Below are 6,000 nucleotides of genomic sequence, written 5' to 3'. Positions count from 1 at the left end.
TACCAATTCCATTACTTCCTCCTTTATCTCTTTCTCAGTTTCCCTCCGTCTCTTCTTAATTTCACTCACCCCTTCTTCCACCTCCTCTAATTTTTCCTTTACCTCCTTCATTTCCTGGTGCGCCCCCTCTATCTCTTCCTCTAATGCCACCTTAACCGTTTCTATGTGCGTCCTCACCTCCCGGTCCTTCGTCTCCATTTGTTCTGTCACCTCGTTCAACCTCTTCGTCAACCCCTCATGTACCATCTGACATTCCTTCTGTGTCGCTATTAATTCATTTTTTTATGTCTTTTTGTGTCGCTTTTAACCCCCCGATTATTGCAGTGTTCTTTTCCACTTGGTCCATGAGTTCCTTTTGTCCCACTGTCAGCTGTTCTACTCCCCTTGTCAGACCCTCTATGCCCCCCTGTAACCTAGCCGTATTATTCCTCACCTCTTTCTCCATATGCTTCTCACCTCGCTTTACCTCCTCGCGTACCCCCGAGACCTCCTCGCTTACACCTCGTCATATCTCCTCCTTCATCTCTTTTGTAGATGCCACCCTCATCTGTCCCAATTCATCCCTCTGAGCATCCAATTTACCTTCTAACCCGATTTTCACCTCCTCTATCTGGTTCCCCATCCGTTTGATTTCCCGGGCGGATTGCTCCCCTATCTCCCGCAATTTGCCTTCCATCCTATCTTCTAGCCCCGTTAACCCATTCTTTACCTCTTTTATCCCGTTGTCTAACCCCTCAAATTTATTGTCTAATCCCTTAAAATTATTGTCTAACCCCTCAAATTTGCTGTCTATCTTCCCAATTTGGGCACTGGTACTCCTCGCGTCATCCCTCATTGCCCCCATTTGGCCCCCCAATCGCTCACTATCAGCCCTCAATCCCACAAATTGGTTTCCCATTCCTACAATTTGGTTTCCCAAGTCATTCCTCAGGTCTTCACTTGTCTGGACCATGAGCGCCCTTATTTGTATCATAAAGAGGTCCAAATTCACCGGTGCTGCGGGCGCGGCTGCCCCAACCACGTGCGAGCCGCCATTTTGTGCCTCTACAACCACGTGCGCGAGGACGCCATTTTGCGCGCCTGACACCTCCTCAACCACCTCCTCATTGCTCTCCTCGCTTTCCTCCCTGTGGTCCTGAGTTACCCCTAACCCCTCTTCTAGCTCACCCACCTGCATCCGATCGCCTTGACTAGCCATGGCGCGATTCCAAAGTTCGGGTTTTTCTTTAAAACAAATTTCAGCAGCTCGTAATTTTGAGCGCGTTAAGCGCGCTTCGGGTCCGTTCCCGCTCCCGACACCAATTGTTACGGCCAATTGTACAATTGTGTCCAAAATTTGGGCAAAATAAATTTAGTCCCAGGTTCGAATCCCAACTCCTGACTACCAATTGTTACGGACCGCGGATAAGATGTTGATTTGCCGAGCGGATGGCGCCGCGGCCCTAACAGTTACCCCGACTAACCCGATTCCTGAACGTTGGCCAAAATCGCGCCACAGGTATTCAATGGGGAAAAGACTAAAGCGAAGGATGCGATGAAGAAGAAAGACAAAGGGTAAGGAATACAAATATAATTTATTACTATGTACAGGATTGAAAGAAACCAAGGAAGAAGGAAAGATAAGAAAATAATTTACAGAAGATATTAGAGACACAGTGCAATGCCAGCTTACCTACAGTCTTAATTAACCCAGGACAGAACAAACAAAAGACAGACTCACGCGGGGAATGATGACAGGACTGGCAGGAGGTGGATGGCTGGAGGGGGAGGAAGGTTCAGCTGGACCCGCAGCACGGTCGGGTCGGGGATTAGCAGCCGCCGCCCTTTATCGATCAGCTCGTTTAACAGCCGCCGTTCCTTCGCGGCCCTGCTCAAAACTGCCGTCAAGGCCCCCAAGCTGCTGTGGCTGAAGCTGCTGTGGCTGCTGCTGCTGTGGCTGCTGCTGCTGTGGCTGCTGCTGCTGTGGCTGCTGCTGCTGTGGCTGAAGCTGCTCTTGTAGGGATCCCTTACTCAACTCCTCTCGTACTCAACTCAACCACATGCACTCGGCTCTTGCACGCGCGCTTTTATAGCGCCTCAGGCGATCAAGCCGCCGGCCTTCAGGACATGCCCCTCGGTGAGCTCGCTTCGGCCCTGATTGGTGGGCACAGGCCCTCTGACTCCACCCTTGATGACGATGGGCGGGCACGCCCTTCTTCCCTGAGCTGAGCACATGCTTAATGGCGGCTATTGTAGTTGGCAGTAGAAGTTTTGGGAGTGGGAATGGGGCATGAAAGGGAATCTATCTTATTTCACTTGGTGCAATGGAGTGTCATCTTAATGGAAGACAAAGCCTTAACCTAATACACAGAATAAGGAAATAAACTACTGAACAGGGGTATTATGGTGTCCTTCATGTATGCTTTATGGAACTAACTGCGGGAACGCCCTTTTGACCTTTATACAACCACAAACGGAGGGAGGAGGGGCGATATTTTCAACAACCTTTTACAACAACAATAAAATTTAAAAAAACATTCTCATATCCACAACAATATATATATATATATATATATATATATATATATATATATATATATATATATATATATATATATATATATATATAGATATAGATATAGATATATATATATATATATAGATATATATAAGAATATAGATATATATATGTGTATTTTTTTTCTTTTTTCTATATATAGGCTTCATTGCATTTTTGGGCTAGGGATGAGCTGTTGTGTCTCATCCGTAGAACCTTTTGAACACCCCAAGTACGTTTGCAGTTTTTAGTCCAACTTCAACTTCCACTTGCTCCATGATATATGACGTTTATACTTTCCAGATGAGTTTGCCGTCCTCAACGGTCTCGCCTACCTTTACAAGCCTTCTCCCCAACATGTGCGATGTTTCTCCTAAAAATCCATGGCTCTGGTAAAGTACATGAAAGTAAACAAGAAAAGAAATGAAAGCAAAACGTCTTATGTAGTCGGTGGTGTGCTGAAAAGGCTTAATTTGCTGAGACATTTAGTACCACCACGTTTCAAACCAAGACGTTTTTACTGTTTTTTGGGTATTTTATCCACCTCATGAGGATTGTATGCTGTATCTGATTAATTACCAGGATTGGTGGATGATGCTCCTTGTAGCTGTGGCCAAGTGTGGAAGATATCACGAGACCTGTGCTAGTTTAAAGAAACGAAACACAACTGCCTCGTACATCAGTCAATCAAAGTGTATGTGGTGCCAATGCAGTTCCGGGGCAAACCAACCTTCCTTGGCACATCTGAACTCCTATCGACCTACAAGACCTTCATGCACACCTTGATGAAGTACTGCTCTCCCCTCTAGGCCGGCTCCCTTGCCTCACATCTTGCTCAGCTCGACGTTGTGGAAACCAAAGCCTTCAATATTACTGGAATCACCTGCAATGAAGCCGAGTCGATGGACCCATTACTTTCCCTTCGCAGACAGGTCGGTGGTCTCTCTGTCTTCTACCACCCTTCTGCTCTTGCACCCTCTGCTCTTTCCGTACTTTGTCCCCATCCCCTACCAAGTTTCTGTGAGCCACACACGGTCCACCATTAACTCCCTTTTGGTGAAACTATCTAAATCGAGGATCACTGTGTCACTCCTTTCTTTTTTCCCACCTGTAGAACAAACTTCCACATTCTCTTCAATCTCATTGAAGAGATTCAATCTTCTTCAATTCAAATTTTTGAAAATTTGAAACTTCAATTCAAACTTCTTCAATCTCATTCCATCTGCTTGGAAATCAGCCAACATCACCGGTTTGCACAAAAAAGGTGCAAAAACAGATCCCAGCAACTACAGACCAATCAGCCTTCTCCTAATTATCAGCAAAGTCATGGAATCCATCATTGCTTCAGATATGAAATCTTTCCTCTTCTCCAATGGCTTGATCTCTGATCATCAATTTGGTTTCAGACCTGGTCACTCTACTCTGGACATGCTGCTTCTGCTTTCTCAACAATGGATGGAGGTCCTCAACACCAAACAGGAAATTAGAGCTGTCTCCCTTGACATTTCACGTGCCTTCGATACGGTCTGGCACCCTGCTCTGCTCACCAAACTCTCCTCCTTTGGTATCCATGGAAATCTCCACGCATGGCTGGCGGACTTCCTCTCTGGTCGTAGTCAACATGTGGCCCTGAATGGGTTTCTCTCATCTTCTCTTCCTGTTCAGGCTGGAGTTCCCCAAGGTAGTGTTCTGAGCCCTGTGCTTTTTCTGGTCTTCATCAATGATCTCTCTGACTCTCTTGAAAATCCTCTCTATCTCTTTGCTGACGACTCTACTCTCTGTCGCTCCATTCCTCATCCCTCAGATCGGCAGTCTGCAGCCTCCTCACTCTCTGCAGACCTGGACAAAATCACAGACTGGTCAAACAAGTGGAACATGTCTTTCAATCCTGACAAATCTCACACTCTTACAATGTCTCTCCGAAAGGACCGACTGGACAACCCTCCCATCTACTTTCTCAACAATCCTCTCCAAGAAGTTCTGTCGCTCAAGCTTTTGGGTCTCACTATCTGCCATGATCTTTCTTGGGAAAACCACATTTCCAAGCTGGCCTCCAAAGCCAGTCGCCGACTGGGCATCCTCCGTCGTGCGAAGTCCTTCCTTGGCACACCTGAGCTCCTCACCACATACAAGGCTTTCATCCGCAGCTCAATGGAATACTGTTCCCCCCTCTGGGCTGGTGCTCCTGCCTCACACCTTGCTCGGCTTCACGCTGTTGAGGCCAAAGCTTTCAGAATCATTGGAATCTCCTGCGATGTAGTCAACACCGAGGGCCTTTCACTCACTCACCGCAGGCAGGTTGGTGGTCTTTCTGTCTTCTACCGACTCCTCTCCGGCCTTGCTCCCCCAGCTCTCTCTGTGCTCTGTCCCCCCAATATTCCTTCAGGTCGCACAAGATCTGCCTGCAACCCTCTTATGGTTAAACTGCCAAAGTCTCGGCTCTCTGCTCACCTTCACTCTTTCATTCCCCTTTTCTCCCGCCTCTGGAACAAACTCCCCCACTCCCTTCAATCCCACTCCTCCCTCCAGGTCTTTAAAACAGCTGTTCACCACCATCTCTTATCTTCCCCCATCGAAAACCTTGATCTTTTCTACCCCCGGTAATTCACCCCAGAGTCCTTGCAGTGTTCATATGTTTTATTCCTCTCCCACCTCCCCCCAAGTCCTCCCGATGTCCCTGCTCTCAAATGTTGTGTTTGTGTCCTTCCCCCTCTTCCCCCTCTCTTTTGTGTCCTTCCCCCTCTCTCCCAAATCTTGTCTGCCGCTCCCCTTGTTTTTTGTGTTTTGTGTGTCGGTTTGTCTTTTTGTGTGATTAATGTTAGCTCTTTCACGAGCCTCGATCTTGTATACAAAAAAAATATAAAAAAAAATTAAAAAAAATCTCATCCTTCCCTCAAAGTCTTCAAGACAGTTGTTCATCACCATCTCAGTTCATCCCCAATCGAAAACCATGATCTTTCCTACCCCTGCTATCCTCCATCCCAGTTTTCACACCTGTTGGTATTTCCCCACTTGTTGGTGTTTCCGCACGTGTTGGTGTTTCCGCACTTGTTGGTGTTTCCGCACTTGTTGGTGTTTCCGCACTTGTTGGTGTTTCCGCACTTGTTGGTGTTTCCCCACTTGTTGGTGTTTCCCCACTTGTTGGTGTTTCCCCACTTGTTGGTGTTTCCCCACTTGTTGGTGTTTCTGCACTTGTTGGTGTTTCCGCACTTGTTGGTGTTTCCCCACTTGTTGGTGTTTCCCCACTTATTGGTGTTTCTGCACTTGTTGGTGTATCCGCACTTGTTGGTGTTTCCGCACTTGTTGGTGTTTCCGCACTTGTTGGTGTTTCCGCACTTGTTGGTGTTTCCGCACTTGTTGATGTTTCCGCACTTGTTGGTGTTTCCGCACTTGTTGGTTTTTCCGCACTTGTTGGTGTTTCCGCATTTGTTGGTGTTTTCGCACTTGTTGGTGTTTCCCCACTT

Source organism: Myxine glutinosa, chromosome 5 (assembly GCF_964187855.1).
Source record: "Myxine glutinosa chromosome 5, kmMyxGlut1.1, whole genome shotgun sequence".
NCBI classification, from domain to species: domain Eukaryota; kingdom Metazoa; phylum Chordata; class Myxini; order Myxiniformes; family Myxinidae; genus Myxine; species Myxine glutinosa.
This window is presented reverse-complemented; position numbering follows the sequence as displayed.